The sequence below is a fragment of the Triticum dicoccoides genome, chromosome 3A, assembly GCF_002162155.2.
Source record: "Triticum dicoccoides isolate Atlit2015 ecotype Zavitan chromosome 3A, WEW_v2.0, whole genome shotgun sequence".
NCBI lineage: Eukaryota > Viridiplantae > Streptophyta > Magnoliopsida > Poales > Poaceae > Triticum > Triticum dicoccoides.
This window is the reverse complement of record NC_041384.1, coordinates 42,976,019-42,985,505: the sequence shown is the minus strand read 5'-3', so window position 1 is coordinate 42,985,505 and position 9,487 is coordinate 42,976,019. Positions and strand designations below refer to the sequence as shown.

At 43.2% G+C, this 9,487-nt stretch overlaps 1 long non-coding RNA gene across 1 annotated transcript; it reads left to right on the top strand.

Moving 5' to 3' along the window:
• Positions 1 to 5,976: 5,976 nt before the first annotated feature.
• Positions 5,977 to 8,632, top strand: LOC119266943. Its single transcript, XR_005132234.1, has 5 exons — positions 5,977 to 6,186; positions 6,893 to 7,352; positions 7,462 to 7,657; positions 7,886 to 7,949; positions 8,308 to 8,632. It is a non-coding gene; the product is annotated as an uncharacterized LOC119266943 (long non-coding RNA).
• The last annotated feature ends 855 nt before the right edge of the window (positions 8,633 to 9,487 follow it).

Below are 9,487 nucleotides of genomic sequence, written 5' to 3'. Positions count from 1 at the left end.
TAGTGGCAGGAGACCCAATATTTTACGAGCATCACTTTTGATTCTTCGGTCAGTGAGGGCGAAAGGTTTTAGAAGCTGTTCGTTGAACCATTCGATGAGTCCTCTTAGGTAGTGCTAATGAGTTAGCCTAGGACACATCTCACATTAGCGAGAAATAGTTATTGCTCACAACAAGTGATATATGGCATTCGCGGCAGGGCAGCTGCTCCGTTCAACCCGTCAACATTGGTGGTGATAAGTGACGCATTCGTGAGCCATCGAGATACAAGCTATTAGCAATGCCGAGGAAGGCGTGAAATCATTAATTAAAGGATATCCCTGGCAAAAGTTACTCTTGTTTTCTTTGGTGGTGATAAGTGACGCATCCGTGAGCCATCGAGATCCTCGTAGTCTGACGTCCAACTTGGTCCTGAAGGTTGCAAAGTGCTCCAATACGGCTCCGATACATAAAAACCTGTGATCAATACAGTCTCAGAGGTTGAAACATCAGTCCTGGCTCTACACATTGCATATGTACTGTGTACTTTGCCATATGCCATGTCAGCGTGCCCCTGTTCATGAGATTGGACCCACCCGTTAGCTCGAGGCGCTGGTTATTTTCGAGTGGCCTTAAGAAATAGTTTGAGAGTTATAATTACAGTATAAAAGAAGAGCAAAAGGGGTTTCGCTGTTTCGAACCCGTGACCTCCGCACCGGGGCTCCGTGTGCCAACTAACAGACAACGTCCGTGCTTGTGATTTCTGTACCCAGGCTCAGCTGCACCTGCGCTGACGAAAAAAATCAAAACAAATACTAGAAAAATTCAAAAAATTCTAATTTTTTTGGGTGGTAGATAATTTGATGCGTGAGGTTCGCTGCAAATTTCAACTCATTTGGACATTTGAGCAGCTCTCTGCAGAAAAGACAAAATTAGGGTATGTAAAAAGTTTACTGTTCACACACTGTTTTAACCCGATTTGTCTTTTTTGCCGAGAGTTGAAATTTGGAGCGGAACTCACGCATCAAATTATCTACCACACAAATAAATTGGATTTTTTTTGAATTTTTCTAGTATTTGTTTTGAAATTTTTTTTCTTACCGGGAGCAGATGAGCCTGGGCACCGATTTGGATTTTTGGAGAGATGTGCCCTTTTTTATAGAAGTTGTTTGTATAAGAAATCTATATTTTTTTGAGGATCTATAAGAAATCTGAGTATACAGTATTTTTTTGGCTGGACGTGCCTGTTTTTATTTATTTATTTTAAAACAACGGCCCAGATGAAATTTAGAACAAGAATATATAACTGAGAACAATTTGAAAATCCAAAAAATAAAAAATTACAAATAATTTTCGAATGTGTGAACAAAAAGTAGGAAATGGAAACATTTTTGAAAACTTCTAATATTTTTTGTATACTGTGACCAATTTTTGAAACTTCAAACAATTTTCGAAAAATGTGATTTGTTAAAAAATTGAACTAGTTTTGAAAGCGCTAACAAATGTTGAACACTTTAGGAATTATTTTAATTTTTAAAAATTAAAATAAACAGAAAAGAAAGAAAAGGAAAAAGAAAATAAACAGACCAAACGAAAAAGAAAAGAAAACATGGTTCGAAACCATGTGCATCTTTTTAGGATCGAAACCATGTGCATCTTATTAGTACTAGCAAATACTAATGTTTTTTGCAAAAAAATACTACTACCAGCTTAATTCCCTAGCACGCAAAAAAAAAAAAAAATCTGTGCGTGCTACAGCGGAAAAGACAACACGATTTACATAATAGGCCATACATCCCTGGAGTAAACAGAAGAAGGGCTTTTTTTCTCGAGAAAACGTGGGCACTTTATAATCAAGCAACATAATTACAAAGAGTCTCTCGGATACATTTCGGAGTAGAAGTGAAAACACAAAGACCATTACAGCTCAAACACAACTTAGGTAAATTATGAGCTAAAACATTAGACTGCCAACGAATAAACTTGACCCGAGAAATTAGAATATTCGACATGCCATCTTTGATCTCTGAGACCACAGCACCAACGAGTGAGCGATCGCGAACATGGGAATTGATTCTCTGCACCAAAGAGAGGCAATCGGAGGCGAATATCACCGAATCACATCCCATCTCACGTGCAAGGTTAACTGCTCGTTGAAGGGCACATGCCTCAGCTAATTCAGGTTCAAGGCTTCCATAATTGGCTTCTCTACATGCAATAACAAATTGTCCATCAGAGTTGAGAGCAACCACACCTGCACCAAACTTACTTAGCTCAGAGAAGATCGCGGCATCACACATGAATAATACAGAACCCGGCGGCGGCGGAGACCAAGAGGTACTTGAGGCAATCCTCTCACGCCTATGCACAAGATCCGGTTTGTATAGATGCCGGAAGATCAAATCAACATAAGCTTTTATCTTAAAAATGGTACGGACAAGATGTGGCTCATCTTCATTGTTCCGAACAGAGTTCCGCGCCTCCCGAATATGCCATATAGTAACAGCCATGACCGTAGCCTGCTGATCCGAGGAACGAGAGAGGAAATCAAACAGCCACTGCTTTAGCGAAGAGAAGTTGAACCACCATAGATTGATGTCGAAAGATTGCTTCACTTGCGACCAGATCTCATAAGCAAAAGGGCAAAACAACAGCAAGTGCTCGATTCCTTCCGTCCTCCCACAGAAACAACATGTTAGAAGTTGGCACATGACGACGTTGGAGTCGGATACATGACGACAGAAGAAGGGCTTTGTGTGGTGTCCTGCGCGCGGGAAATTGGCCTCGGTTCGCGGGATCGAAACCTGCCAACCCACATTTTTCTTTTTATTATTTCTCGCCCCCATTGACATATGGGTCCCAGCAGACGTGGCCTCGTGCTGATGTGTCATAAGGAAGAATACATATACAACGTGTAGATTTTTTTGCATGGTAATACGTGTCTTATTTATAACATAATGATCACCTCCACATCCGAGCTCGATGCGGCTCCATCGCTGATAAACAGCTTTGCGGACCTCCAAGGTGGCGCGCCAAAGTCGAAACCATTACCATTGAACGAATCAGACCGGGCAACACCCGGGCGCGCCATCAAACTCCAGATCTAGCACCCCCACATGACTAAGACGTTGGAGGAGGAAACCATATCTGTCATCCACGTACCACGAACCCAGTAGACGATCCACCATCTTCCAGATGCCGTCGATGCAGACCACAATCTGCATCCGCTTCTGGACTACCTCCCAAGCTCCGCGACGGCGACGGAGTGGACGCCGTCGCAACGGCAGAGCCCGAGGACGCAGGTCCACCACAAGGATGCCGCCGCCACACCATCCTTGCTTGAACAGATTAGATTTCAGATCCATGCCCAACCATAGGACCAATCGCCTCATTGGAGTATGATCTGAAGAAATTTTATTCAGCGCCACCATTGCCGCCGCCGAAGCCAAGACGATGAACAGCCTAAAAAACTAAGCTACTTTGACCTAAAACGATCCACAATCTTTGATCCGGCGACCCCCCTCACCACCGACAACCGAGGTCGTCAGCGGAGGGGAGTCGCCGGAGGACGGTCGCGAGGGAACTCCGTGGCAGCGGCGCAGGCGAGATCGCCTCTTTCTTCGCTAGGAAGAAAGAACGATATGAGCGACCCCATATTTGTTTGGTGTGGACGGTGGCGTGTAGATGCAGGTCTGATGTTTCAACCTCAGGGGCCGTATTGATCACGTATTTTCATGTACCGGGACTATATTGGAGCACTTTACAACCTCCAAAACCAAGTTGGACGTCGCCAGCGACTACAAGGACAATAGATGCAATTATCTCGTGAGCCATCTGTCGCAATTAGAGAGATTTTATGGATCTCTTCCAATGTGAGGAGAGGTGAGCAGGTTTACTTTTGTTTTTTGTTAGATTCAATTTTAAAAACAACTTATCTCTCGAACCGTGCGTTCAAAATGAACCGTTCCACAAACGCGTTCCTCGCGTCAAGATTTTTAAAACTAGACTTCATATTGATAGGTTTCCATGAATTTTTTTAAACAAAATTTGTGCTTAGAACTAACCCATGCCTCAAACAGTACTAACTCGTGCGTCAATTTTGTAGAGCTTGTGGATCAATCGATAAACCTAGTCGGCCAAAAAATCTACAAAAGGCAGAAAACACAAAAAACAAAAATCATTTTACTTTGACACTCTCAGAGCATCTACCGCGGGACTTGGCAAATCCGTCACCCTTTATGTCCGTGGATGCGTCCGGACACGCCGGTGGACGCATCCGGACGACCCCTCATATCTAGTGCCCAATATTTACATATCTCAAATCCGGACTCTCAAATCCATGCAATTCCATGCACATCTATCATACACACCAATATCACACGCAGATAACAAATGTTAGTATAAAAAATACATATTTGTCACATAAAATTTTATTAAGCTCTTTGGTTTTCATTCTGCGTCCACATATGCTCCACAAGATTATTGAGTTCAGCGCATGCACCCGACGATCTCGAAAATTCTGATCCATCTGCAGAAAGTTTATAAGCTGATTTGCATCTTGATCTTCCGGGATTTGAACTTTTTCTCCAGGCGCTTCAAAATCCTGGTTCGGGCAACACCATCACCCTCATGCTCGACAATCATATTAAAAATAACATAACATGTCATCAACTGCCACAATGTTTCTGATTCCCACATTATTGCAGCTCTCCCCCATCCGTGGGCAAACTTGACAGTAGTCTTCAGGCATGTGCTCTTTCTAATCCGGACCATCTCACCAACGACATCTGTGGCAGTACCAAGTGCGAGCATCCTCAAAGCAGCCGTGCATTTCTGCTTAGCATAGAAAGAAAGTTGGCCACAACAATCCCTTGCGTGCTTCAAGTAGTCATCGTGTGCCTCCACTCCCTCGATAATGCACAAAACAATGGTTTCCGCATGTGAAAACCATGGATTATCCAGGAAAATTGGATTCGGAGCAAAGTAATCCTTGATCGGTAGCAATGCTCTACACACCATATCCTAATTGACAACTCTTCTCCCTTTGATTGAGCCCTTGAAGTCGAGAATATGCTCCACCTGCCGGTCCATATCCTCTTCCATTCTCATGAGCATGATCATGTCCCCTTCTTTGTCCGAATCCGACCAATCGAAGAACTCGTCTTGAATCATTTGATCAAGCTCTGTCGGTCCATACTCCTCCGATGAAACATCATAATTCATCATTTTCCCTTCAAATAAATCACAAAAAATCGGGTCGAATAACGTGTCTACACAGACCGCAAGGGGCAACCTGAGAGTTGCCGGATGTACTGCGGTGGTGTTCGGGCCGGCGACGACGTTCCCAGTGGCGAGGACGAGAGAGATGACTGTTGTGTCAGTGCTGGAGGCGCAGAGGCTCGGAACGACTGCGGAGCAAGGGTGGTGGCGGAGCTGCGAGATGTCCGTCACGGAGGAGGAAGAAGAGAGGAGAGATCAAACGAATCTGGTAGGTCGACGGGGTGGATTTGGTGCTATTTATGGTGGGGTAGCGCTGTCGAGTCCGACGTGACGGACGCGTCCGGGGGCGCCTGGGTGCCCCCATATCCGCTCCAGATTTGAGCTGTATATGAGGGGTGCCGGTTAATTCAGACGTTTGAGGCCAGTTTGAGAAGCCCGTCTGAGTCGCTTTTTATGACCGATCATTGGCCAAGCCGTCCGTCCGAGCGTTTGAGGCGGGTTTGGGACGCCGTATATAGATGCTCTTAGGACCAAAACATCACAAGCATTAGCTGTCCCTAAAGAAAAGAATGTACACTCATTAGCAAATATCAAAACAAAAATGCCTTATTTTGCGGGCACAACGCACGCGAGCTCATCTATTCTCTCTAATAATGGGAAAAAGAAAATAAAAAGCTTGTAATATGTTGGAAGGAAGGGGGGCCTACTGTCAGCCCCTTCTTCCCCAAACGGCAAATGAGGCAGGGCACTTTAGCAGCTACAGTACCGCGTTTCCTTAGACGGCGGCGCTCCACCCACTCCTCCGCCGTACCACCACTTGGGAAATATCTAGCCAGCCTCCCATCCCCACTCAATAATGCTGGTGCTCCTTCCTGGATCTCACAACAAGCTAGCTCAACGAGTCAACTGCTCCGGCCGGCCGGCGGGCTTCGTGTGTGCGCCTGCATCAATCCCCGCCCGGCTACTCTGCTGCCAACGGCACACGTCCGGTAAGTCCTTGCCTTGGATTCCTTGTACCTAGCCAATGTCTGTACCGATCTGGTACCTGCTAGTCACGGCGTAGTAGATCGATAGCCAGCGGCCGGCCGGCGGTTCATTGACGACCGCTCAACTGCAGGTAGGGGCGTTGCTCGTCAGCCGCACGTATGTAGGTATGCCGCCAGCGCTGCAGATTTATTTGCTCACATGTGCCGTGCAGATCTGCCTCGCTCTCGCATGAAGCAACATCCGCAGCTAGCTAGCTAGCTAATGTGCTCTGGCTTAGTCGCCGGCCGGGCGTGAGAGCATCACTTAAAACTTAAAAACCAGTAGATGCGTACAATCACACTTGCATTACTTCATGAATAGATTCAGAGCCTGTTCCTAAATACTCTCTCCGTCCGAAAATACTTGTCGGAGGAATGGATGTATCTAGATACATCCATTTTTATGTATTTCTTCGACAAGTATTTCCGGACTGAGGGAGTATAAGACTTAGAAATTTCACTGTGGCCTACATACAGAGCAAAATGGGTGCATCTATATTCTAAAATATGTCTCTACATCCGTATGTAATTCATAGTGCAATATCTAAAAGACCTTATATTTAGAAACGGAGGGATAGTAGATTTACGCATACATTATGTATGTTTAACATGTACGACTGTTATGTTTAACATGTACGGACTGTTCATCGGAATACTTTTTTTTGTACAGGTTGACATTTAAACATGTCCAATGTCATGGATGAAGCTTTCTGGTGCGAGCGGGTGTTTAGAGAGCATCAACTCTCCGTAGTGCGTCTGCATACTACTGCTGATAATGTTTTCCATGGCAATGGCTTTATTGTCTACCGCAGTATCTGTAAAACCATATGTGACATAGTGACATGTGAACATGTCGTTAATATGATTCCTGTGGGTGGAACCATGACTGTTTATTTCTTCAACTCTGACGGATATCTCCCAATGGGATACAATGCAAGAATAGTACGTACTGATGTGCGTCGGGATCTTGCTTGGTTACGGGTTCAAAATGTGATGGAACCAGTGACTTCTCTGAGGTTCTTTGAGACACCATATGCTTCTGGATGGAATGTTATCGTACTTGCTTTTACCACGTTGGGTGATTCTTCTGCTCCTATCCTAGAGCCAGGGACATTTTCTGGTCAAATAACGTAATGCACTCTTCCAATACTTACTAGTATCTCTTACTTACTACTCTAGTACATATTGTCTCCACGTTTAGCAACTCGTGCTAATCATTTGAATATTTATTTGTTGCAGCAATGAACCAGATGAAGTGTCCCTTACCTGCAGTTGTACATCTAAGCAAGGCGCATCAGGCTCACCTCTTATTTTGCCACGGATTGACAGGGTAGCTGGGGTGCTTGCCGGAGCTTCACATGCATCTGTATACGCCGTTCCTGTCAGACTTATAAGGGAGTTCTTAAAAGAGTGGCTTGGTGGAGCCGAAGTCCTGGTAAAATCCTTGAATTTTCTTGCAACATCTTTTATACTTTATCCGTCCCGAATTACTTGTCGCTCAAATGAATGTATTTACATAGTGTAGATACATCCATTTGAGTGAAAGTAATTCTTGTATATACATCTATTTGAGCGACAAGTAATTCGGGATGGAGGAAGTATTTAATAAGTATGTTTTCTGGTTTGACTGATTTATAATATTTCCATTTCATACATTTGTTAGGACGGATTTACAACTGCTGGGTTGGTTATGCTTGCCGCAATGAACCAATAGTATGTACGATGAGGTAAAGTATGGGTGCCTTTCTCAAATTCCCAAAAGGAAGACCGTTGCATGTCAATTGATACTAGTATAAACCAAATTGCCCTGCATTCAATACAAGTGTTGTAAATGGAAGTATAAATAAAAAGGCGCAAGTTTACCATATGATACATGTGGTAAGCTATCTCAAAACAACAAAAATGTGCAAGTTTGCAAATGTACGCTTTAACTTAACCTGAAATCTAAATAGTTGATGCACAATGATTACTTTTGACAAGCACCTGCAGCGTGACTACACAGAGAAATTCATTTGTCATCTTTTATATAAAATAAATATGACACCTTTTTTTCCGTTCCAGATCTAATATACTCTTTGTATGCAGGACTTGAACACTGGATGGAAACTTGGGGAGGAAGAAGAACCATGAGAAGTTGTCAGAAATGATCCTAATAAAAGTTGCCGTGCGCGTGGCATAATTCTGGGTTTTATAGTTAGTATGCTGGAATGTTTTAGTCCTGGACTTTGTAGCTAGTCATTGGCTGGGCTGTGCTCGTTTTAGATTGTATACTGATCTAGTACTACTTATTTGTTTCTTAACTGTGCTACTTTATTGTCTTGCGGTTTGAATTATGTCACCCTATTAATTTACTCTATGTATTAGGCAAACATGATTGAATGCGTGTTAATTTGTTTCCTTATTAATTCCAGTGCAGTCTCCTGTTTATATATGGAACTAAACGAACACTAGTAGAAGAATGCTGCTATGTAATTTTAGACAGCCCAAAACAGGGCAATGATGCCCCTCTACGAACATAACAAGCTTGGCATATTACAACAGGGCATGTGCTGCTCTGCACGCCAAAGTTCATGCAGAACATGTTTTTGATAAAGGACATTTGTATTAACTCAAAATGCAGCATCAAACAGATACAAAGCATGATGAGTAACATCCGGACTCTGCATAATCAAGATGCACACAACCAAACACGAAAATTGTTACAAAAGATAAATAAAAAACTGACATGCCGACAATAGTAGTCATCCGACAACAATAGTCATATCACTGAAAAACACTTCTGTGATGATACGTGTTTCTTACAATAGGTCATGTTTTCTGTCACGCATGTACTTCCATCACGATTTTTATGACAGGATAAGATAGTCATATATGTGTTGTCGCGGGCGTGTTCTATGACAATACTTCATTTATTGTCACGGAAGTCTCCACTTCCATGATGATAAATGGCATGTCATGGAAGTGTTTTCGTCAACGTTAACTACTATTTGTGATAGGCGTTGGATTTCTTCGAAGAGGAAAGGTAATGTAGTATAGTAGACACCTCACTCAGTTAAGAACCAAAGTTATTGAACAAATAGGAGACACCATGCAAAACCTGTAAGCAGTACTTGCACACACACAAAGCAAATACTTGCACCCAACGCCGACAAGAGGGTTGTCAATCCCCATGTACTCATTCGTTGTAAGGATTAAATCGGATAGTGGTAGGTAGATAAATATAAAGTAAAATAAAAGATAAATAATTACAACAATTATTTTTAGG